Below are 27,292 nucleotides of genomic sequence, written 5' to 3' on the forward strand. Positions count from 1 at the left end.
ATAAAATGCCAGCAGTTGTGGCCATTTGTTAGATGCTACAAGAGTAACTGCATTTCAATTTGAGGGGAAAATTACCTTGAAAAGTTTAATACCATGAAAACATTCTTTATTATTATTATTACTGGTGGTTTTTCTTGTTTATTTTTGTTTAATATTTTAATTGAAATATTAATACTTCATCTGTAGCAGAGTTCTGCAAAACAAGAAAATAAAACTGAAGAATATCTTCAAGGAAATTAGATTTTCTTAAAAACAATCTTGATGGATTAAAAGGGGTTTCATAGCTTTTTTGATACTGACAGCAGTGCCCCACAATTTGGACAAGTATGTTTGATATCCTTAGTACATTTTACTACCAAAGGCACCCAGAAAAATGGAAGGCTAGAAGTAAATGAAAAATATGAAAATTAATATATACATGCATGCTTGCATAATTTGTGGTAGGCTAAACACAAACCACCATTCATATATACCATCTATAAAATAAAAATAGTTGCTTCAGCAGATCTGAAATTTTTCTTAGTTGAAAAATTTTCAACTAAGAAAGTGTGTCCTACTTCATAGCCACTGCCATATTATGAAAGTAACTGATTTCATTTACAAAGAGTCATTAAAGAACTATTTGACTTGCTATCCTTAAGCTGTGTCAGTGAGACAACTGTAGAGAAGTTTCTTGATTCTCATTATTTGATTCAATATAATATTCTCTTTGAGGAGTAGAATCAAGTTAAATATTTCCAAGCAAGTGAAGGGCTATAAAGCTTTAGTGTTAAGCCCTTACATAAGTATATATAATAAATGTGATTTTCATTTTAGTTTAAACAAAAAGTATCATAAGATATTATAATAGCTTTGATAATAGTAATTTTATAACTATTATGTCTTATATGAAGTGTGAGCCAAAAGTTTCCATACTGGATCAATAAAATTAATTTAGACTTATGTTAGTTACATGTTGGCATTGTCTCTTTTGAAGTAGTCTGCTCTAGAGTTTATATATTTATTTCAGCTATCCCACTGTTTGAAGCATCTCAGTACCCCCTGTTTCGTGGTGCTATCCAATGCTTTCTGTGAATCAGTTTGAATATCTGAAACGTCTTCAAATCTTCATCTTTTAAATCTAAATCTTTTGAGTTTTCATAAGTCTTCATCTTTTAAATCTAAATCTTTTGGAAAACAGGATGAAGTCACAGAGTATCAGGTCAGGAGGGTTAGGACCATTTTTATTTTGTTCTTGGCCAAAAACTGGTGAGTCGATAAAGCCATATGAACTGGTGCACTGTTGTGATGCAGAAGCCAATCCTGAGTGCACCAGTTGTCAAAGTGTTTTCTCCTGACATCTTCAAATGCCTCAAGACTCAGATGTATAACCTGGTGATTTACAGTTCGACCTGGTGGAAGGAACTCCTGATGAACAATTTCCTCATTATTGAATAAAACAATCAGCATGCTCTGGACATTTCAGATGGGAAGACTGCTGCATTTCTGGGTCATAACCAGTGGTGAGCTATAGTGGGCTCGCATGGGCTCTCGTCAATCTGCTTTCCATAGCCAGTCAGAGGATTAAGAAGACAGGGATTATAGCCTGTGGTCAACATGTGTTGTGGTTCCCCTTTACTCCGACAAACGGCCTACGTTTTTCAGAGAAGTGAGTAATCCATGCCTTCCAGTAAATTTCTCCATCTACATTTACATGGTCACAGTAGCTGAATATCTGAGTGATTTCGACATTTTGCACTGTATTCAAAGAACTAGTGAGAATAGCATTGTGAGGAGGGGGGGGGTTAATTAAGATATCATAAACTTTACAAAGATGAAATGTTAGCAGATTTTGAAACATTGTCGAGGCTTTCACTGTGTAGAAAATGTTCTAAAATATAATAGAAATAATTTTAAAAAAAAACTGTATGCATTATATCACCAAACTCCAAAAAACCAGTGCAAATTAAGGATGATTGCTAAAGAATTTGGTGTGGAAACTATAAAAATCGGTCATGTGTTCAGGCCACGATGAGCAGCTTGTAGCTTGCGGATGGCAATTGTGGGTTGAAGAAATTATTCTACTTTGTGCAAACATTTTGAATCGTAAATTAAATTTTCAGGATTATTAAATTGACTTTTCAATGTGGGATTTCTTAACGATTTAGCACTAATGATCGGCATCTCGCAGGAGCTCTCTTGCCTTTCAGAAGCTTTACAGAATCACTACGGTAAAAGCATATAAATTAATTATTTGAACTATCAATGCTATTGCTAATTTGAAAAATTCCGAAAGAAATTATGACACTAAAATTGAGAGCATGTTGAAGTGGAAAGAATTTGAAGGAATCAAATTCGAAAGTAAGAACACATTTAAAAAATTATTCGTGACAAGTTATTAAATACATTATTTTATTCTTAAAGGATATATTATTAATGCAACAGAGTGATTTTAAATTAAATAATGATTCCATTGACGATGAGGAATTGAAAGACATTTTAAACATATGCTACCCGAAATTGTGGAATGTGAAAGAACTTTCGTCTCGGTGATCAGATGGTGAAAACCGAATAAGAAATATAAGTTTTCTGATAAAATATGAAATAAAAATTAATGAATTTAGAGATTTTGTCGAAGACAGTTTATCTTTAAAATCGAGTGAAATTCCCTTTTCAATTAAGAAAGCCAGAAATATCTTTGAAACCATTACGATTAGCAGTGCTGAAGCTGAGTTAGCTTTCAGCGTAATGAATAATATTGAGTGAATGAATGAATAATGTTGATAGTTAAACACGTTGCAGATTATTATGATTAAAATGGAAAACCATTGCTTCAATTTGATCCAGAACGTTCTGTCAAATCATTCCTCTGTAATCATCGCTCAGCAATTGATCAAAGCAGATCGACAACAAATATTAATAAAGAAGTAAATTGCATATGGCAATTTTTAGAATAAATTTTCTTGAATATTTGTGTAATAATTTTTTTTATGTAATATATGTTTTTTATATTGTGGAATGTTTTGTGATAGTGTTTTTATGTTATTTGTGATATGGGAAATATTTCATGTTATTTTTTATTCACAATATTAAAATGTATCCATTATATTTCCTGAGTTGTTAAAAAAAAAAAAAGATGAATAAAAGTTGCGCGTGTGCAGAGCACGCGCGATAGATGGTTTATGTGAAATATCCTTCGCGTTTCTTTTAGGTATTTTGATTTAGTATTAGTATTATTAGCTATGTGGTGCAAGGAAGCCTGAGGCTTATGCTGCACCAGCCAAAAAAAAAAAAAATTTGAGTTACCCTGAGAGAGAGAGAGAGTAGAAAGGGATCACCAAGAAAGAGAAGGATGATGATGATATCCAGCTCAGGACCCTGGGTTTGCATATTGATTACAAAATAAAAGAGCTTTTGTATTGTAAATATTTTATTGAACATTTGCAAATTTTCATAATTTCTGGAAGACAAGATACAATGGATTTATGATAACTAAAGTAAGAGATGTATGCTTGTGATTGCAAGTATGCATCTAATTGTCTCTAGAAAACAGCATTGATTGAATAACGATCTTGTAGTTCAAATAACATATGCAACTGTTAGGGGAACCTAACAACGGAATGTAATGAAAATGTGAGACAAAAAAAAGAAATTGTTTGCAAATATTTATATTGTTACCGTCATATCACAAATACTTGTATTCTCGCAGTCATATGACAAATACTTTTATTGTTGCAATCATGCTTACTGCAGTGGTAACTTCAGGAAGTATGACTGTGACGTCATACTATTCAAAAATTCTAAAAAGAACTCCAGGCACTATCGTATTGAGGTATCATTGTAAGGGGAGGCATGATGACGAGGTTTTTAAGTTTTTTTTTTTTTTAGATAGACCTTATACACATACAATTATAAGCATGGTTAAGGGGGTAACAATCACCATCTGTCCACCACCCTCCTGAATCCGCTCCTGACTAGAGATATCATACCAGTCAGTCATGAATAATGCATCACGCGCACTAATCACACTACTAGTAGTGGGAGCGTGGGAAGCGCCTCTGGTGGAAACCGCAGATGATGTCACTTCTGTGATCGATCAAATTACTCAGTAAAAATTCGGAAAAACTGCGAGCCCATTGTTAAAATATTCACAGCTCACCACTGGTCATAACCATAAACTCAGCTTTCATCCCCTGTTATGACTATAGAAAGGAAGTTTCTATCCTTTCTCGCCTCTGCTTGCAGGTCACTGCACACAGAAAGCTGGTTCTGTTCTGTTGTGTTCATCACTCAACAAAGGTGCATAAATTTTGCAGAAATACACCTCGTTTAATTGTATACCATCTTTTTCATAGATGACCTGATGCACTTTTTCAACATTTTCATCAGTCTGACTTGATGGACAACCCAAGCATTCAAAATTCTCAACCAAAGTTTGACTGCCTTGGAAACACAAATACCAATGAAAAGTTTGTGCTCTCTCATAAGAGCATCACCAAACACTTTTTTAAGCATTTCATAAGTCTCCTAATCTGTTTTCCAAAGTTTATGGCATAATTTGATATGAATTCACTATTTCTTAACATCCACCATCTTACTTGGCTACAATCACTGCAAAACACACTTAAATCTCTACCACACAAAACCACAATATCTTATATGCATGAAACTTGCCACACTAACTCAATGAATTAGTTCAGAGGTATCAAATGGTGCACTCCTACATGTGGTGTATAAAGAGCAGAGGAGGACTATTCTCAGAGGCCAAATGCTCATTGTCAGTCCATCCTGTTGAAGTAATTTCTTCTAATGTCCAGTTATAATCTGTCAAAAATCGGTGGTTAACTGTTTGCAGTTCAGAGGATATGAAATAAGAATTCATGAATTAAACATCTGCAAGGAATTTGTAATACCAAGATTGTGTGCACATTGTGGTGGCTAGTTTGCAGCTGATACAATGAAAATTTTTAAGGCATCTCACTTGCCACAACCATTGGCGTGTAGTGAGGATGTTGCCTTATAAATTTTCCTTGTACTGCTTCTACTACTTCAGTATTCTTAATCCTATAAAATAACCAGCTCAGGAAGTCACAAACTCCAGAATGGGGAGCACAGCATTGTAGAGAATGATCACCATTTTTAGGTACAGAAATTTGACTATTTCTTTCAGGTTCAGATGACTTGGTTTCCCTTCATACCTGTCAAATAAAAATTCTGAGACATTTTGTAGTACTTCCTCTACCACACTTCTTCAGGAACTGTTAAAGACAGCAGAACTAGTAAATTACTTGTTAATATTTAGCCTTTAAAAAGGATTTAGGGCTGAAAGCCTCAGTCTACAGAAAATTTACTACACCAACATACTACAAACTATAACGATGCTTTTGCACTAACCTGTTTGTTTTGTATTTAGCCTTTATTAATTATTTGTGTAATAGATTCCGAATTAGTCAACAGATAGCTACTCTCAATAAACAGCTGGTAAAGATTAATTTTAGCAGTTTAAATATTTTTTGTATCAGTTAATAATTTAGTTAATAAAATTAAAATTAAACTTCAGTAAACAGACAGCCATGAATTTGACATTCCTGTAATGCTGTCCTTGTGAGACCATCAGCCTCGCATACCAAAGCAGTGGTTTACAATTAATTATATTTATATTTTGTATACCATACTCTCAAAATAAGATTTTTTGAATCAAAACTCTGGTTAAGGTCTCCTGGGGCCAAGGTAGTTAGTACCTGAGGGTGAGGATATTCAGCAAGAGAATAGGCATTTGGATATTGTGGGATTAGACATCTGTTTTGGTGGCTAATCTTTGTGAGTGTCTTAATTGTGTGGATAGGTTCAAAGTTACATTAGAAGGGGATAGGGGATTTTTCGAGGTATAATTATTATGGTTTCTATTTTTATTTTTCATCTATACTAGGCCCTGGGTGCCAAGTGATTGTGATTGAGCATTTTCTCTGTGCTTAAACTGCGATTGTCTAAAAGCAATTTATAATTCTTTTAATTTTCCTATCCTTAAGAAATTTATTTATTTTATAACAGCTGTTACAAAAATACATGGACACAGCAAGAAAGTAAAGCCACCTTTCTTTATTTTTCATATTTCTATTACTAACACTACTTTATGTTTGGTCACACCAGGCTCTGCTCCTGCTTCTCCATTGGCAGGGCTCGAAACCTTGGCAGAACAATTAATCTGCCAAGTGCCAAAAGGAGCAAATATGGAACAAAATGTGTTTCCGCCTCTGCTGACAAGCTCCCAACCAGAGTTAAATATTGAACATAACACGTCGCAACTGAAGAGGTTTAAAACCAGTTCCTCAGCAACAGACCTTCCTGAATTTCTAATTATGCACTCTCTTGCAGATCAGCCTCCCAGTAAGCTGTCTCTGTTCCTTATCCAGAAACACCTGGAAAGTCTGGCAAGATCTCCTAAAGCAGTCAAGAGACTACAATCAGGGGACTTGCTAGTGAAAACAATAAACCGCAGACATTCCGAGAAACTGTTAAAGTTACAAACTTTGCTGGAATTCCAGTACAAGTTTTTCCCCATGCAACCTTAAATACATCTAAGGATGTTATATCCAGCTGGGATCTATTGAATGTCACCGGACGAGAAAGTAACTCAAGAGCTTCAAGATCAAAATGTCATTGCTGTGAAAAGAATTATGGTAGACATGATATCAGAGACATCATGTCACACAGATATAAAGAATGCAGAACTAGAATTTGGGGAGTACAATGTGTACAGGAAGGATAGGAAGGGAAGAGGGGTTATGCTATTAGAATAACATAAAATCCATGGAAGTGAAGCCAATCAACATTGCGGGACAGTGCAGTGTCAAGTCAGTTTGGTGTGACATAAGCATTGGGAGATTTGGTGTGACCTAAGCATTGGGAGAAAATTGAAAGTAGTAGTGTTAGAGGCCTAATGACTCTGATGAGTATAATAAGAAACTGTACAGGCAAATAGAGATGACCAGTAAATCAGAGAGTCTTATAATGGGGAATTTTAATTTCCCAGATATTGGCTGGAATTTGTGGTTTGGGAGGCAACTAGAGGGAGTAATACTCTTGATCTGATTATCAGTAGTGAGTCTTCATGCATTACGAATCTGCAGATAAAGGAACCACTAGGTGGCAGTGATCACAGTTTGCTGCAGTGGGATTTACTCAAAGAGGTAACTACCATCAGGGGTAAAGGAAAGGGTTTTTGCTTTCGTAAAGGCTATTAACGGTGGTCTAAGACAGTATTTAAATTCTATATGGGAAGCATTCAAAGAATTTATCTTGGAAGCTACTAGGCTTTACATACCAACTAAGAAATATTGTTCAGGGTTTAGGCCTAAATGGATGTCAGATGAACTAATGAGACATATGCCAGAGAAGAAAAATGCATGGGATATACATAAATTAATGGGTGACATGGAAGCCTATGATAGATATAGATTGGTCTGTAACCAAGTCATAAGGAGATTAGGAAGGCAAAGACAGATTATGAGAAATCCTTGGCAAAGGATGCAAAGAAAGACAACAGAGTTCTTTACCTATGTAAACTCTAGAAGGAAAGGGATGAATCAGATTGGTCCACTTGATATCGATGGTTCAACTGTTGATGATCCTGCTCAGGTAGCTAACAAACTAAATTAATATTTTGCATCAACATTCACACATGAGGAGTTATTCAGCGAGGGGAATGCCAGAGGTGTATTCAACTCTGTCAGTAAGCTAGATAATCTTGTAATAACTGAGAGTAAAGTGGAGGAGAAATTGTTGAAGATAAACACAAGAAAGGCACCTGGGGTGAATGGGATCTATCCAGTTATATTAAAGGGGGCAGCAAAGGAAGTAAGCAAACCCTTAGCCATACTTATGAGAGCTTCTTTGGACTCAGGGGAGGTACCCATGGACTGGAGATGTGCAAATGTTCAAGGTTCAAAGGAGGATCAAAGGGTGACAAGTAATTATAGACCTGTTAGTTTAACTTCTGTTCCAGGAAAATTAGGCGCCTCCGTAGCCAGGTGGGAAGGAGCAGCAGTGCGTAGCACACGCTTCTTGATTAGACCGGGGTTCGAGCCCGTCACCACCAAACACGGAGGATGCGGAAAGGTCATTCAGGGAATGACCACCGCATATCCCGGAGCAATATGGCCTTAGTTGCTAATGCTCCTAAAAACCAAATAACAACAACAACAACAACAGGAAAATTAATGGAGGCACTCGTTAGAGAAGCATTGCAGGATCATCTAGACAAGACTTCAGTTATAGCTCGGACACAGCATGGTTTTGTTAAGGGAAAGTCTTGCCTCAACAATCTGATTGAATACTATGATGTGGTCACAAAGGAATTGGAGGCAGGGAATAACTTTGATATCATATATTTGGAGCTTTGAAAGGCTTTTGATACTGTTGCACATGGAAGACTGCTGAATAAATTGAGCAGTGTGGCACTGAAGGTAAATTGCTGCTATGGATAAAGGGATGGTTGAGTGAGAGAGGACACAGAGTGGTAATCAATGGACCCTGCTCATCGTGGACTAATGTTATTAGTGGAGACCCTCAGGGTTCAATAATGGGTCCATTGTTGTTTTCTGCATTTATAAATGATATTGATGATGGTATATCAAGCTTAATGTCCTAGTTTGCAGATGATACGAAGGTTGGCAGGGTTGTTGACGATACTAATGACAGTATGCTGCTGCAACAGGATCAAGAAAAGTTGAGCAGATGGGCTGAGAGGTGGCAAATAAAGTTGAACATTGACAAATGCAAAGTACTACATATGGGAAGCAGTATCCCAGAGTGACATATCAACTCTGTGGTACTACACTGACAGTGGTAGAGAATGAAAAGGACCTGAGGGTAATTGTGCAGGCAGATATGAAGTTTTCTGAGCAGTGCACACAGTCTGCAAGAGTAGCTCATAGTGTCTTGTCAATGATATACAGGAATTTTTCTAGATAAGGAGGTGATTATCCCCTTGTATAAGGCAATGGTCAGGCCACACCTAGAGTACTGTATACAGGTCTGAAGGCCTCACTTTAAGAAGGATGTAGAGCTGTTGGAACGAGTACAGAGAAGGGCAACAAGATTAGTGAATGGAAGAAAGGCTTAAATTTTGCAAATTACAGTGTCTGGAGACTAGGCACCTGCAAGTTGATCTGATTGAGGTGTATAAAGAATTGAATGGTTTGAGCATGATGAATGCTGATGGGATTCTTGCTCAGATTAATCACCTGAGAGGGCATAAATTCAAATTGAGGAAAGATGATTGTAGGATAGAAGTGCGGAAGTTTGCCTTTAGCCAGTAGGTATTTGATTGGTGGAACAGTCTTCCATCCTTTGTTGTGGAAGTTGATAGCCTAAATAAATTTAAGGCTGAGCTGGACAGGTATTTGATGCCGGAGAGCTGATGCTGTATAAGCTTGCTTTCTTGAATCATGTGGCTTTACTAATGCTAATGCTCCCTTCCTGTCCTGTCTGTTCTTTCTGTAAGCATTGTACTCCCCAAATTCCAATTCTGCACTGCTTATGTCTGTGTGACACCATGTCTCTGATATCCCAAGAATATCTGCCTTTGATGTCTTGACTAACATTTCAAGCTCATAAAATTTATTAACTATACTCCCCAGACCCAATAAAAGGAGTATATGATGAGAGCCTTGTCAATCAATTCGGCCCTGGAGGGATTGTGCGAGGCTCATGGGGTAGAATTTTTTTGAGCATGGTCTGTGCTTGCTAATAGGAGAGATTGCTTCCACAAGGATGGGATACACTTAAATAGAAAGGGTTCAAGAATATTTGCTGATGGTATTGAGGCAGTGTTAGGTGGGTCGGAAAAATTCTAGCTTAGTGGGGGGGGGATTCACAGAATAAAAGATTAACAGTTGCCACAGGCAGAAGCATAAATGATTCTTGCACTGCTTCTATTGTAATGAGCAACAGCGTACAGAGCAGGTTGCTAGGGATTTCAAGAGCTGCTGGGGTCATCACGGAACAAGTAAATACATGGGCTGTGTTAAGGTAACTAAGAGTAAGAACAAGTGCATGTATCCTTGCATGTACACTAATGCTGGAACTATAGTAAGAAAAATTGATGAATGTGAAGTGCTGATCATGGCATCAAAGGCAGATACTGTTTCGATATCAGAGACACGGTGTCACACCACGGTCCTTGAGGATGTCACAGACATTCTCTCAGATATGCCAGACAAGCTGTACTTGCTACCTGGGAGTCTAAAACGCTGATGGAACTGATATTCGGGTGACATTCAAGTCAAGTAGACCCAATTTCAGCAAAGTCCGGACAGTGACAACCAAATCCTCTGCTTGCACCTTCACAATGGTGAGACTGTTAGTAATTCTGGGTATAATCTCCATGCACAAGCACACTGTGGGTGACCACCCAAGTATGAACCAACGTAAGCAGGGGTCAAGGTGTGGCACCCACACCACATGGAGGAATGCCGCCCCTCTGTGTTACTAGGCAATACTAGGTGGTACATGACTCTCATCAACTGGTGCAATACCACCACTTTGCTTATTGAAGGCTTTAAGTGGTGAAACCCATGTTTAGTCTCCAGAACTAAGTTCCGGTCAACCCTTCCCCATCTCAAAAGTCATGCAGTATGACTGACGACTTTTGAGGTTATGATGAACATCATGATGAGATCCAATCTTCCTTACATTTCGAGGGTACAGGCTCTAAAACGGTGTTCACAGGTCGGCCGATAGTTAGTACACTGGACCGAACCTATTGGTAACTCTTTAGGAGGCTTCCAGATCAGCTAGTGTATAATCTTGCTACCTCTACTCTGCCAGATAGTGAATGGAGAGAGAGTGAGTAGAGAGAGTCTCTACCGTTCTCCCAACTCCACTAATCACTTAGAGCTCTTTGACTTCCTCTCTTTGCAACTTGACTTTCTCCAGTCCAACTTTCCTAACAGTGAGGTAATTTTCCTTGGAGATTTTAATGTTCACAACTCCAGCTGGCTTCCGTTTTATAGTCACACCGACCCAGCTGGTTGTGATGCTGAGGCTTTTGTAATTTCTAATGACATTGCACAGATTGTACATTTACATACAAGAATACCAGACAATCCTAACAATACAGCCAACATGCTTGATCTTTTACTCACAAACAACCCTTGTAAGTACACGGTCGAAGTGAGTGGTCCTTTAGGTACCTCAGATCACAACTTTGTGATTGTCTCTTCTCCAATGGAGCCTTTATCTCATAGCTATTCGGAATTTCGTATTGTATGGCATTACAAGAATGCAAAATGGGATGACCTGCGAGATTTCTTTTCCTTGATCGGACTACTGTTTCAAATCTTCTGATGTCAGCATTTGCTCTGATCGTGTCAGTGACATTATTCTTGTAGGAATGGAATCCTTTATTCCACACTCCACTTTAAAATCTTATCCTTTATCTAAACCTTGATTTTCCAATAAATTTGCCAAGACTGTTCAAGAGAAGAACGTTTCATATCGTAATTGGCTTGTTTCCAATTCTTCAGTTTCATTTTCTGCCTACACCAAAGCTTGCAACAATTGTAAAGCAGTCATTAATCAGTCCAAAATAGATTTTGAACAGACTAAGAGTAGAAAACTTGCTTCTTGCCCTAATGGTAGCCGAGCATTCTGGTCTCTTCCCAAAGCTATCGGCCGCAACTTTTGCCCATCTCTGTCAAAACCACATGGTTCTGTTGTCACTTCAGCCAAGGATAAAGCTGACCTGATAGCATCCTATTTTTCTTCCAACTCGTGTATTAATGATTTTGGTAAAACACATCCAACCATTCCCAAACACACTCCATTCAATTCCTTCTTCTATCAAAAGGATGTCAGAAGGATTTTGACTAATCTTGATGCTAAGAAAGCTCCAGGTCCTGATGGTATTTCTCCATTTGTTCTTAAAACCTGTGCTCCTGAACTTACTCCTGTTCTTTGCCACATTTTTTCACTTTCTTATTCCAAAAGTGTTTTTCTTGCTGCTTCGAAATTTGCTCATATCCAGCCAGTTCCTAAAAAGGGTGACAAGTCCCTCCCATCCAATTATCGTTCCATTGCAATTACTTCTACTCTTTCTAAAATAATGGAGAAATCAATTAACTGCCAACTCTGAAACTACCTAGAAATCTTCCGTCTGATCAACTATCACCAGTATGGATTCCGTCAGTGTCAATCCACTATTGATATTCTGGCTTATGTTACCCATTTATGGACAAATTCAATGGAAAAGTTTGGTGAAACACAAGCAGTTGCTCTTGACATCTCAATGGCTTTTTGATCGTGTTTGGCATAAGAGTCTTCTAAACAAGCTTCCATCTTATGGTTTGCCAACTGTTTTTTTTAATTGATTATCCAGTTTTCTCTCTGATCGCTCACTGAGGTGATGGTAGATGGCTCTCTGTCTTCTAACTTCTCCACTAATTCTGGTGTCCCCCAAGGTTCAGTTCTTTCCCCCACTCTTTTTCTCTTGTATATTAATGACCTTCTTCCATTGACTTGAAATCCTATCCACAGTTTTGCCAATGATAGCACACTACTTTGCACTTTCCATTTTGAAAAACCTTGCCCTGCTCAATCAGCTTCTCAACTTCTCAAAAATCTGCTTCCAACTCATGTAATTCTCCGATCTCTAGGTAATTCTCCAGTGGGGCAAAGACAACTTAGTTGATTTCAATGCTTCTAAAACTCAGTCTTGTATTATATCTCGCAAAAAGGATTCTTCTGTTCCTAGGGTTATATCTCTCCTGGCAAAAGCACATTACAAACATTGCTTCCTCTGCATCTGTCTCATAGACGTACTGTTTCTGCTGCATTCCTTTTCTACAGATACTTCCATGGGCACTGTTCTTCTGAATTGTCTTCTATAATTCCTGCTCTCTCTTTCAAAATAGTCCGAACACGTGCTGCCACCAGCCAACATCCATTTACTCTTTTTTTTTTTTTCTGTGAACCCTAAACACGAGAGGTATTAGAAGCTATAGTACTTAGTACCGTGCTTGGTTTACTGTCCAACTTTAAACTCACAGAACCAAGTTTTCATCTTCCTTGTTTAATTATTCAATTGCCGCTTCCTGGAACAACCTTCTAGGTTGTTCTTTGCCACAAAAAATGGCAAGGCTCTTCACAAAGTGCATTAGAAAAGGTGTGATGCTTAAGCAGTGGAATAATGCAATCATAGTTTTGCTGCATAAGAAAGGAGATAAATCAGAAATTGGAAATTATAGACCAATTAGCTTATTATCCCACATCTACAAGTTGTTCACAAAGGTCATTACTAACAGATTAGAAAGAATACTTGATGAGAATCAACCGAAAGAGCAAGCTGGCTTTAGGACAGGATTCTCAACTATGGATCACCTTCACGTAATATCACAGCTAATGGAGAAATCAAATGAATATAAAACACCATTATGCCTGGCATTTGTGGATTATGAAAAGCCATTTGACTCCATACAGCATAAGCCAATGTTTCGGGCACAGGAAAGACAAGGCATAGATACCCCATATATTATGATTTTGAAGAAAATATATGAGAGTGCTACCTCCTTTATCAGACTAGACAAAGACAGTAGGAAATTTAAAATCGAGAAAGGAGTTCGACAAGGAGACACAATATCTCCGAAGCTATTTACTGCTGCCCTTGAGGAAGCTTTCAGAAGATTAGACTGGTCGAAGAAAGGAGTCAATGTGAACGGAGAGTACCTAAACCATTTACGATTTGCAGATGACATTGTGGTCATAAGCCGCAATCCCAAAGAATTAGAGGAAAATCTTAATCAGTTATGCACAGTTAGTGAGGATTTTGGACTAAATATGAATATGGCTAAAACAAAAGTAATGATGAACAAGTATGCCACAGAAAGGGAAATAATGATCGAAGGAGCAGTAATTGAAAAGGTGGAGTCATATACTTATCTGGGACAAGTTATTAGCTGTAATAATGATAAATGGCTGGAAGTCAAGAGAAGAATAAAATTTGGATGGATAGCATTTAAGAAATATAGTCACATACCGAAGAGCAATATCCAAGTTTGTCTGAAACGTAAAATAATGAACCAATGTATACTCCCCACCATGACTTATGGAAGTGAAACTTGGGCACTCACAAAAAGAATGGAAGAGAAGATGAAAACTACACAGCAAAGAATGGAAAGAATTATATCGGGAATCAGACTGTTAGATAAGAAGAGAAACACACGGATTAGGCAGCAAACTCAAGTAAAGGACATTCTTATCAAAACTAAAGAAATAAAATGGTCTTGGGCAGGACACATAGCTCGAAGACATGACGACAGATGGACTAAGAAAATAACAGAATGGTACCCAAGAGGAGCTAGAAGAAAACCTGGAAGAAAAAAAGGCGGAGATGGATAGATGAAATTCATGAGTTTTTGGGTAGTAAATGGATAGCCAGTGCTCAAAACAGAAGGAACTGGAAAGATGCTGGAGAGGCCTTCATCCTGCAGTGGATTGAAAATGTCTGATGATGATGATGGAACAACCTTCCTTCATACGTATTTCCTGAAAATTATAGACTACAGAAGTTAGTCTAATGTCAACAAATATCTTCTTTCATCTTCTCAACCTCCAACCCAAGCACGGTACTAAGTACTATAGGTTCTAATACCTCTCGTGTTTGGGGTTCCCATAAAAAAAAAAAAAAAAAAAAAGAAAGAAAAAACACACAGACACAAGCAGTGAAAAACTGGAATTTGAGGAGTACAATGTGTACAGAAAGGGTAGGAAGGAAGGAGGAGTTATGCTGTTAGTTTAGAATTAGTAGAGGCATTTGATGCAAGAAAGCAAGCTTATGCAGCATCAGCCAAAAAAAAAAAAAAACCACTTCCACTTCACCCCTCTGTTAATTCGAAATACCTGTCCGGCTGAGCCTTAACTTATTTAGGCTATCAACTTCTACAACAAGGGATGGAAGTCTGTTCCACCAACCAACCACCTGCTGGCTAAAGGCAAATTTCTGCACATCTATCCTACGTCTTTTCTCAATTTGAATTTAGGGAAATTCAAATTGAGAATTTCCCTTAGGGAAGAATCCCATCAGCATTGAGCATGCTCAAACCATTCAAGGCTTTATACACCTCTATCAGATCACCTCGCTGGTGCCTAGTCTCCAGACACTGTAATTTGCAAAACTTAAGCCTTTCTTCGTAAGAGCACCCCTTTGTTCCATTCACTAATCTTGTTGCCCTTCTATGTGAATGTGAATGTTGTTGCCCTTCTCTGTACTCGTTCCAGCAGCTCTACATTCTTCTTGAAATGAGGCCTCCAGACCTGTATACAATACTCAAGGTGTGGCCTGACCATTGCCTTATACAAGGGAATAATCACCTCCTTATCCCTGCTAGAAAAATTCCTATATATCATTGACAATACACCATGAGCTACTCTTGGAGCCCATCTGCACTGCTCAGAAAACTTCATATCTGCCTGCACAACCACCCCCAGGTCCCTTTCATTCTCTACCTCTGTCAGTGTAGTACCACAGAGATCATACATTGCTGTGGGGTTGCTCTTTCCCATATGTAGTACTTTACATTTGCCAATGTTAAACTTCATTTGCCACCTCTCAGCCCATCTGCTCAACCTTTCCAGATCCTGTTGCAGCAGCATAGAGTCAGTAGTGTTCTTGACAACCCTGCCAACCTTCATATCGTCTGCAAACTTGGACATTAAGCTTGATATACCATCATCAATATCATTTATAAATACAGAGAACAATAATGGACCCAAAACTGAACCCTGAGGGACTCCACTAATAACATTAGTCCACGACGAGCAGTGTCCATTGATTACCACTCTTTGTCTTCTACCCCTCACCACCCCTTTATCCATAGCAGCAATTTGCCTCCAATGCCACACTGCTCCAATTTGTGCAGCAGTCTTTCATGTGCTGTGAAACAGTATCAAAAGACTTTCTAAGATCGAAGTATATAATATCAAAGTTATTCACTGCATCCAGTTCTTTTGTGACTGCATCATAGTATCCAGTCAAATTGGTCTGGCAAGGTTTCCCCTTAACAAAACCATGCTGTGTCCGAGCTATAACTGAAGTCTTGTCTAGATGATCCTGCAGTGCTTCTTTAACCAGTGCCTCCATTAATTTTCCTGGAACAGAAGTTAAACTCACAGGTCTATAATTACTTGTGTCAGTCTTTGATCCTCCTTTGTGAATTGGAGTCACATTTGCACATCTCCAGTCTGTGGGTACCTCCCCTGAGTCCAAGGAAGCTCTCATAATTATGGCTAAGGGTTTGCTTACTTCCTTTGCTGCCTCTTTTAATATAACTGGATAGATCCCATCCACCCCAGGTGCCTTTCTTGTGTTTATCTTCAACAATTTCTCCTCCACTTTACTTTGAATTATTACAAGATTCTCTAGTTTACTGCCAGAGTTGAATACACCTCTGGCATTCCCCTCGCTGATTAACTCCTCATGTGTGAATGTCGATCCAAAATATTCATTTAGTTTGTTAGCTACCTGACCAGGATCATCAACAGTTGATCCATCGATATCAAGTGGACCAATCTGATTCATCCCCTTCCTTCTAGAGTTTACATAAGTAAAGAACTCTTTGCTGTTTTTCTTTACATCCCTTGCCAAAGATTTCTCGTAATCTGTCTTCGCCTGCCTAACCTCCTTTGTAACTGCCACCAAATACGAAGGACGCGGAAAGGTCAGGGAATGACCACCGCATATCCCGGAGCAATATGGCCTTAGTTGCTAATGCTCCTAAAAAAAAAAACCAAACCAAACCTTTGTAACTTGGTTACAGATCAACTTGTATCTATCACAGGCTTTTGTGTCACATGTTAATTTGTATGTATCCCATGCATTTTTCTTCTCTGCCATATGTATCATTAGTTCATCTGACATCCATTTAGGCCTAAACCTTGAACAATATTTCTTAGTTGGTATGTAAAGCCTAGTAGCTTCCAAGATAAGTTCTTTGAATGCTTCCCATTTTGAATTTGCTGTTGGTAACATCATCAGTTGGTCCCACTGCATAGAATTTAAATACTGTCTCAGTCCATCATAGTCGCCTGTATGAAATCAATAACCCTTCCCTTTACCCCTAATGGTAGTTACCTCTTTGAGTAAATCCCACTTCAGCACACTGTGATCGCTGCCACCTAGTGGTTCATTTATCTGCAGATTCTTAATGCATGAAGAATCACTACTAATAATCAAATCAAGAGTATTACTCCCTCTAGTTGCCTCCTGAACATGCTGATGTAGAAAACAATCATCCAATAAATCCACAAAAGCCTTGCTAGTGTGTGAGTGACCAGCCCCCAAATTCCTGTCAATATCTGGATATTAAAATCTCCCATTATAAGACTCTCTGATTTACTGGCCCACTATTTCCCTGTACAGTTTCTTATTATACTCGTCAGAGTCATTAGTCCTATAGCACACACACTCCTACTCTCAATTTTGATCTCCCAATGCTTATGTCACACAAACTGACTCGACACTGCACTGTCCAGCGATGTCCACTGGCTTCACTTCCTTGGATTTTATGTGTTTCTTAACTAATAGCATAACCCCTCCTCCCTTCCTATCATTTCTGTAGACGTTGTACTCCCCAAATTCCAGTGTTCTGCATTCCTTATATCTGTGTGATACCACGTCTCTGAAATCCCAACAATATCTGCCTTTGATGTTTTGAGCAATACCTCAAATTCATCAAATTTATTTACTAAACTCCTAGCATTGGTGTAAACGCAAGTATAAATGCACCTGTTTCTATTAGTAGCTACCCTAACACAACCCATGTGTTTACTTGTACTGCAATGATCCCCAGCAGTCTCTGAAATATCCTGCATCTTGTTTTTCAGGCTTCTGCTCATTCCAATAGAAGCAGTGCAAGAATCTCTTTCACCTCTGCCAGTGGCTACTGTTAATCTATTAGTCTTTGTCTCCCCCCGCAAGCTAGCAGTTTTCCGGCCCACCTAACACTGCCTCGATAGCATCAGCAAATATTCTTGCACCCTTTCTATTTAAGTGTATCCCATCCCTGTAGAAGCAGTCTCCCCTGTTAACAAGCACAGACCAGGCTAAGAAAAATTCTACCCGTTGAGCCCTGCACAATCTTTCCAGGGGCGAATTGATCAACAAGGCTCTCATGTGTTTCAATTAAGAAACACAATTCTAAGGAAGAGCATCCAGTTGACACAGGTGGACAATGCAATGTTGAGTCTGTTAGGTGTGACATAAACACTGTGAAAGGGGAAATAAGAGTAGGAATATGTTATAGGCCTAATGACTCCGATGAGTATAATGAGCAATTTTGCAGAGATATAGAAGGGGCCAGTAAATCAGAATGTCTTGTAATAGGGAATTTTCATTTTTCAGATATTGACTGGAATTTGTGGGTTGGTCACTCACATGATAGCAAGACTTTTGTGGATTTGTTGTAGGATTGTTTTCTACAGCAACATTTCAAGGTACAACCAGAGGGAGCAATACCCTTGATCTGATTATCAGCAGTGATTATTCATGCATTAAGAATTTGCAGAAAGGAACCACTAGGTGACAGTGATCACAGTGTACTGATGTGGGATTTACTTAAAGATGTAACTACCATCAATAGTAAAGGGAAGGGTTTTTTTTTGTAAAGGTGACTACAGTGGTCTCAGTCAGTTTTTAAATGATATACAGTGGGAGCAACTGATGTTGGTACCAACGGTGAATTCTAAATGCAAAGCCTTCAGGGGCTTAATCTTGGAGACTACTAGGCATTTCATACCAACTAAGAAATACTGTTCAAGGTTCAGGCTTAAATGGATGTCGGATGAATTAATGAGGCTTGTGGCAGAAAAGAAAAATGCATGGGATGCATATAAATTATCACATGACATGTAAGCCTATGATGGATATAAGCTGGTCTCTAACCAAGTCACAAAGGAGGTTAAGGAAGCGAAGGCAGATTATGAGAAATCTTTGGCAAAGGATGCGAAGAAAAACAACAAAGAGTTCTTCACTTGTGTAAACTCTAGAAGGAAGGTGAGATAAGTGATTTTGTAATAACTGAGAGCAAAGTGCAGAAAAAATTGTAGAAGTTAAACATAAAAAAGGCACCTGGGGCATATGGAATCTCTCCAGTTATAATGAAGGAGGCAGCAAGGGAAGTAAGCAAACCCTTAGCCATAATTATGAGATCATTCTTAGAATCAGGGGAGGTCCTCATGGACTGTAGATGTGCAAATGTATCCCCAATTCACAATGGGGGTTCAAAGGATGACACAAATAATTATAGACCTGTTAGTTTAACTGGGGAAAATAATGAAGTCACTAGTTAAGGTGGTGATACAGGATCACCTAGACAAGACAGCAGTAATAGTTCAGACACAGCATGGGTTTGTAAAGGGGAAGTCTTGTCTACCAATTTGATTGGAAACTACAATGTGGTCACAAAGGAACTGGATGCAAAAAATAATTTTGATATCATATACTTTGATTTCAGAAAAGCTTTTGATACTGTTGCACATGGAAGACTGCTGTGCAAATTTGAGCGGTATATGCATTAAGGTCAATTTACTGCAATGGATAAAGGGATGGTTGAGTGGGAGAAGGCAGAGAGTGGTTATAAACGGACAATGCCCTACGTGGACTAATGTATTAGCTGAGTCGCCCACGGTTCAGTGCTGGGCCCATTGTTGTTTTGTGTATTTATCAATGATATCGATGAAGGTATATAAGGCTTATTGTCCAAGTCTGCAGACAATATAAAGATTGGCAGGGTTGTTAATGATGGTAAAGTCAGTATGCTACTACAACAGGATCTAGAAAAGTTAGGCAGATAGGCTGAGAAGTGGCAACTGAAGTTGAACATTGACAAATGCATGCAAACTACTCCATATGGGTAGCAGTAACCCAAGAGAAATGTACCAACTGTGTGGTACTACACTCAGGAAAGTGGAGAATGAAAAAGACCTGGGAGTAATTGTGCAGTCAGATATGAAGTTCTCTGAGCAGTGCAAATGAGCTGCCAGAGCAGGTCATGGAGTGTTGTCAATGATATATAGGAATTTTTTTAGCAGAGACATGGAGGTGATTATCCCTCTGTATAAGGCAATGATCAGGCCACACCTTGAGTACTGTATACAGGTCTGTAGGCCTCATTTTAGGAAAGATGTAGTTGCTAAAACGAGTACAGAGAAGGGCAACAAGATCGGTGAGAGGGACAAAGGGGTGCACTTATGAACAAAAGCTTAAGTTCTGAAAGTTGCAGCATCTGGAGACTAGGCACCTGTGAGGTGATCTGATCGAGGTGTATAAGGCCTTGAATGGTTTGAGCAGGCTCAATGCTGATGGGATATTACACTTGCTCAGATTAAGAATCTGAGGGGGCATAGATTCAAATTGAGGAAAGACAGTTGTAAAATAAATGTGTGGAAGTTTGCCTTTAGCTTGCAGACAGTTGGTTGCTGGAACAGACTTCCATCTGTTGTTATGGAAGTTGATAGCTTAAATAAATTGAAAGCTGAACGAGACACACATTTGGAGTGACTGAATGAGTGAAATGGGAAGGGTTTTTTTTGGCTGATGCTGTATAAGCTTGGTTTCTTGCACCATATGCCTCAACTAATGGTAATACTTTTTCTCCTGGGCTAGTTACTTTTTTTTTGTAAATATTTAAAAGGAATAGCACATCTTAACTGAATTTCAATTGAAGAATAGTCATACTGATAAGAATGATTCTCTTTAATGAACTGGAAAAATTAAGATAAATGAATGGATGAATTTTTAACAGGCACAGATTATTCATGTTAATAGATAATCAGTATTAAAAGTTGTGTGTAGTCATCTGTATATCAGATCATTTAATTATACTGATAATTTGACTGTTTTATAACACTAATATACTAATATCCAAAATCAGAATCAATCACTATTAGCTTATTTTTTTTCATTTGGTTATTGTTTTTTTGTCAATTTTTTATCAAAAATTCTTGTTAATTTTAATTCATTCCATTTCTAGAGAGCTATATATATATATAGTAATAAAATTAACATAAAGAAAAATCAGGTGCAAAAATAAAAAAAAAAAATTAATTTTCATCATTAGAAATAACTTAGGATACATAACAATAAGTCAAGTAATTACCAAACTAGGAGGGTGCTGATACACATGACCCAGGCAAAGATTCCAATTACATATTTAATTTCTGTCTTTATGGAAAGTTGACAATTACAGCATATAGTATGCACTGGCTGGTTACCATATAAAATCTTTTCTTTACTGTATCTGTCTGTAAAATAATATTCTTTCATTATTAACTGCTATGAATAGCATAATTATTATTATCAAATACTCAAAAAGTGCAACATAAGAATTGCCTGATACAATTAAAATTATCAGTCTGATGGTTAATTAATATTGTATAATGTATCAAATAAGAGCACTTAAAAGGTATCAAGATGGAATGCATATCTCCAATAAATTGTGCAGCCAGAGAAGATTGTTTCAATGAATACTGGCTGACGTGCTGCTGCATGTAGAAGCATGGGTTATTGCTATACTTTGAAATTAACTATGTCTGAAAATATAAATTATGTTCCCATTAAATTTAGCTTGAAAATCAGAAAGACAAGAATCAAAACTTATCATTTTAACTCATCACCCAGCATTTGGAGATATGAGGAATGCATAAGTTTTTGAGGGTTCCATTGTAAAGGGAAAAGAATGTCTGTTCAAATACATTAAGCACTCTGGTAACTTTATGAGGAAGAAACAATGAACCAGAAGCTGAAGTTCATAATTTAATGCAAACTACTAAAAGAGTGGCTATTTGTGAAATGGCTGATAGGAATAGGCATTTCTTATCTCAGGCCATTTCAGCTGAAGATGGGGAAAGAGGTATATTGTAACCCAGTTTGTTTCTTGACTGTTGACAGAACTGCAGAAGCAGAACAGTATTCAAAAGTATTCCATGAGTGAAACAGCCTACATATTCACCAAACATGGCTCCTCTAATTTTTTCTGTTCCCTACACTTAAAAAACCTTGAAGGGCAAAATATTTGAAGATGCAAAAACAATAAAACAAAATTCTGCAGAGCAATGGTAATATAATTGTGTATGTGCCAGACACGCATACATTAAAAGGGACTATCTTCATCCCTGTAAGTACAATATCTTAGTTTTCACAGAGTGTCTTGATACTTTTTTGATCAAACCCTTGAATATACACATAAGATAACAGCATAATATGCTGCTTGCTGGGTAGTGGGCATCCCATTTGGGCTCTGTGGTGGGTGGGGATCCAGGCACTGAACCACAAACAAAAACACTTTGAATCCTGATAATGTTATTTCTTCTGGAGCCCCAACATGATCCCTATTAAAAAAATTAGATGCTGACCGCATTAAAGATACCACAGCAAAAAGAAAGAAGTTTTATCATGTCCAACATCTCGCTAACTGATAATACACTCCACAAACGAGACACCAATGGGGGAAAATCTCACCCTTCTTTATCCAGAAAGGATTGGCTCTTTACTCACGTGACATACTTGTACAGACAAGAAGTAAATAACATTCAGAACAGCTCTTCCGAGCCACATGCATGGGAGGAATGCAGATCATAGTTACCCCTCACGACACTGACTTCATCCTGTGGTGTCATCTCAGAATGGGATCTCCTTGAAGTGTCCGAAGAGAAAATCTGTTCTGAATTAAAACCCCAAAGAGTGACAGCTGAAAAACAAATATTCATGCATTGGGATGGGAAACTTGTTCCCACCAAAAACATCATCCTGATGTTTAATTCACTGACATCTCTTAATGAGACCAAATTTGGCTATATTAACTGTCCAGTGTGTCCATATGTTCCAAATCCTTTAAGGTGCTTAAGTACCAGAAATATGGACATTCACAAATGGCCTGTCTTGTAGCCCCTGCTCGCACTCAATGTGCTGCAAAGAACCATGAAACTATATCATATTCAACTACAACACCCACCTGCATTAACTGCCAAGAGACAAAGAAGAAACAGAAATACAAAGACTTAAGGCAGAGCTGAAAATATCATATCAAGAGGCAGAAAAAGTGGCGAAATCTTTAAATACAAAATAAACCTACATATACACATTTGGTAGTAGGGAGATGTTTCATCAGAACTCAAACAGAAATGACTATCCCACCAAAAGAGTCACTCATTCCCATTGCATGCTACCTGTTAAGCTCATAAAAAAGCCACATATTATTATTATTATTATTATTATTATTATTAGCCATATGGTGCAAGGAAGCCTGAGGCTTATGCTGCACTAGGCAAAAAAAAAAAAAATATTCTGAATTACCCAAAGAGAGAGAGAGAGAGAGGTAGGAGGGAATCACCAAGAAAGAGAAGAATGATGATATCCAGCTCAGGACCCTGGGTGTGCCAAGCCCATACTCACCAGATGTGAGCCCCTGGGGATAGAAGAATCAATCAGCTGCCACTTCCATATCTGCACCTCCTAATGCTCTACTAGTCACAAAAGAAATTGTCAGAGAAAAGAATAAAAAACCTGAAGTACATCCTATCTCTCAAGCAAAAACGGACACAGGGCAGCATCCATACTTCCCCAAAACAGATAAATCCAAGGCTGCAAAAAGTAAACCCTCAGCACTTCAAAAGCCGCCTGATGGAGACACACCGAGCCAAAATAATGGCTAAATTCCTATAGTGGAATTGTTGTGGATTCCAACAAAATATGACGACATCAATGCCCTCCTGCAAAAAGCACCAACCAGTTTGCTTTTGCTTGGAGGAGACATACCTGAAAGCAAATGAAAAACCCTTCCTTTCATAATATTACTATTATACAGAAGGATAGAACTGAGGATGGACCTGCCCATAGAGGAGTTACCATCCTTGTCAGCAACCAGACTCCATTCCAGCCTGTGTTGCCTTCCACTAACTTAGAAGCAGGTAGCAATTCGCCTTAGAGTTGGTTTTTATTAACAGTCTGTTCCATTTATTTGCCATCTGGGAATGACATCTCCCAGAGAGACCTTGATGATCTCATTGTGCAGCTGCCTTCCCCTGTCCTGCTTCTCGGGGATTACAATGGACATAACACCCAAGGTAGTGCTGACATTAATGGAAGAGGTCATGTCATAGAGCATATGCCCACTGATAATAAACTCTCCCTTCTAAATGTGGGAACCAACACCTTCTTCCATATGCCTACCCGTACATTTTCTACCACTGATCTTTCTATCTCTTCCTCTTCTGTTTTCCCTTCACTTATTTGGGAGGTGGAGGAGAACCCACATGGAAACAATCACTTCCCTATGATAACTACCCTAATCAGTAATCTTTGTCTTCCTTTTAGGTTCTCCACAGTGGAAAATTGATCAGGCAGACTGGAATGCCTTTCAACATCTGACAGAGTTTAACATCAGTACAGACAATCAGGAGCCAATAAATGATGTAGTGGCATACATAACAGAAAACACTGTCCATGCAGCTGCAATTACAATCCTGAAAACATTTCCAAAACTTTGGCGAAATGCAGAACGTACAGTAGCAAAGAAGGCTCGAAACAAAGCTTGGAAGATATTCAGACAATATCCTATCACAGCCAATCTAATACCTTTGACATGCATGAACCAAAGCATGCTACATCTGCCATCAGAGTCAAAAGGAATTGTGGATCCATTTCACAACATCAATTACTAAGCACTAGCACTAAGGTGTAAGGTGGGCTGAGATAAAAATCCAGAAAATGATCCGGAAAAAATCCGGAAAATATACATCGCACCCTTCATTGATACTAGAATATAATGGATGCACTATTGCAGAGCCAACTGTAATATCCACTGCTTTTGGGGAAACATTTTCTAACATCTCCGCAATCAGATCATATTCCCCAGAGTTCCTGATCCTGAGACATAAAAGTGAAAAACGGGCACTTCACAACAAAGGACCTTTATCTCTACAACAGGCCATTTAGCACACAAGAGCTGAAAAGATTAGAGAGCTAACCCTCTCTAATACAAGTTCTTGGACCAGATAGTATCCATTATAAAATGATTAAGCACCTTTCACCAAAATCTATGGATCACCTGCTCTTATATAGCAGAATCTTTACTGAAGAGCAGTTTTTGGATGCCTGGCGTAAAGAAATTCTTGCCTTTGTGAAGCCAGGAAAGGATCCTAAAATTCTCCAATTATCATCCTATCGCTCTTACTAGCTGTTTGTACAAAATTCTGGAGAGAATGGTCAATACTCATCTTGTCTGGTATTTAGAATCAAATGACTTCTCCAGCATGCAGTATGACTTCCAAAAGAACCAGTCCACTCTGGTTCCTTTAATTAGACTGGAAACATCATTCTGGGATGATTTTCTAAAATGTAAACATCTGGTATCTATATTCTTTAATACAGAGAAAGTGTATAACACAACTTCAAGATTTGGCATCTTAAAAAAAAAAAAAAAAAAGACTTTCATAGAGAGCATCTTCCCTTTTTTATCAAAAACCTTTTAGCAATCAGTCTTTCCAAGTTTGTGTAGGATCCTCATTCTCTCATGCCTGCTATCAAAGTGAATTCTAACACAGAACAACTTCCTCCAACAGTAAACAGCACCTTCTCTGTTGATGACTTTAGCATATTTCCTCAGTCATGCAACATGAGAATTATTGAAAGACAACTGCAACAAGCGATTGATTGCCTGAACTCCTAGGCACTGGCTAATGAATTCAAGGTCTTGCCACAAAAGACCATTTGCATACAGTTTTGAACCTGAATTGAGGCCTGGACAAAATGCTATTCCAGCAGTGACACACAAAATTCTTGGGAATGGTATTTGATAAAAGTTTGACCTTTCTAAAACATATCTGTCAACTCCATACAAAATGAATGAGAGAACTGAATATTTTCCCTTCTTGGGATGTAGATCAATGTACCATTCTACATATCTACTATCTACCGTACACTTGTGTGATCTCAGCTGTATTACAGTGCCAGATATTTGTGTGATCTCAGCTGTATTACAGTGCCAGATGCTTGCATCAGCCAGAAACAGAATACTACAATTGTTGAACCCCATCCGTCATCGGGGGCGCCTCCGTAGCCAGGTGGGAAAGGAGCAGCAGTGCGTAGCACACGCTTCTTGGTTAGACCGAGGTTCGAGCCTGTGACCACCAAATATGGAGGATGCGGAAAGGTCAGGGAATGCCCACCGCATATCCCCGGAGCAATATTGCCTTAGTTGCTAATGCTCCTAAAAACCAAATAACAAACTAACAAACCGTCATCGGGATATGCATATTGTTACTGGAGCATTCTTAACATCTCCTGTCCAGAGCCCATATGTTGAAGCAAATGACCCACCATTATCACTTCAATGAAAACAGTTGTCTCTCAAGTATGCCTTAAAACTCAAATCCCTAACAGACCATCTTACATGGACATCTGTTTTTGAGCCACGATGGGAAAATTTGTACAAAGTCCATCAAACTACCAGTCATCCTTTTGGTATTCGTGTCCAAGTACTACTCCAAAATTTGAATATTATCAGTGTTCTCCCCAGAAAATTTTGACAGCCGGATGGCATTATGAAGTAGCTGGGTGGGGAAGTGTAATACTTCACAATATCATAAAATTTTGTTATTTATAAATGTGACTTAAGTGATCCAGAGCAAAAATTAATTGCATAATTTAACATTATATGCTCCTGTCGCATTGACCTCAATCACATAGTATGTTTGAATTAATATTGATTGAGATCAGTGAGCAATACCGTACGGTGCCATGAGAATCGCTTAAATTTTAGCTAGGCAGTCAGTTAAATTCACCGGGAGGTGTGCCCATTCAATAGGTCCTGAGAAGAACACTGATTATGGTAGACAAGGCTGCCCAATCACTAAGGCAAACCCTTCCACCTTGGCATGCTCTCATTCCAGCACGTGACTTTTCCCTTAAGTACTGGGTAATGTCTGATACTCCATCATCAACTACCTACACCTCTATTCAACGCACCAAGCTGAATTCAAACTTCTTGCCAGTATACACGGATGGTTTGAAGTCAAAATCATGTGTGGGATCTGCTACTGTCTTTCCAGACACTATATCCCAGCAGATTCTCTCTGAATGTAGCATATACACTGTAGAGCTGTACACTCTACAGTGTATATGCTGTAGTTAGACTTGAATCACTTCAGGACCTGCTAATACCAACAGTTCATTATATATTATACATTAATATTATTAACATATAATGAACATTATATGTTAATAAAGCCTGGCTTTATGAACGTTGAGATACATTTCTCA

The 27,292-nt window shown here is 38.3% G+C and overlaps 1 long non-coding RNA gene across 1 annotated transcript in view; it reads right to left on the reverse strand.

Annotated features, from left to right (window-relative positions):
- Positions 1-278: 278 nt before the first annotated feature.
- LOC150083613 (uncharacterized) overlaps positions 279-27,292 on the reverse strand; it is a 73,791-nt gene continuing 46,777 nt past the window's right edge. The window contains exons 2-3 of the long non-coding RNA XR_016547182.1: positions 21,132-21,276; positions 279-381 (exon numbers count right to left, since the gene is read on the reverse strand). This is a non-coding gene — a long non-coding RNA (uncharacterized LOC150083613). The remainder of the gene's footprint in view (positions 382-21,131; positions 21,277-27,292) is intronic.

The sequence above is a fragment of the Mastigoproctus giganteus genome, chromosome 7, assembly GCF_048544385.1.
Source record: "Mastigoproctus giganteus isolate SK-2022 chromosome 7, ASM4854438v1, whole genome shotgun sequence".
Classification (NCBI taxonomy): Eukaryota; Metazoa; Arthropoda; class Arachnida; order Uropygi; family Thelyphonidae; genus Mastigoproctus; species Mastigoproctus giganteus.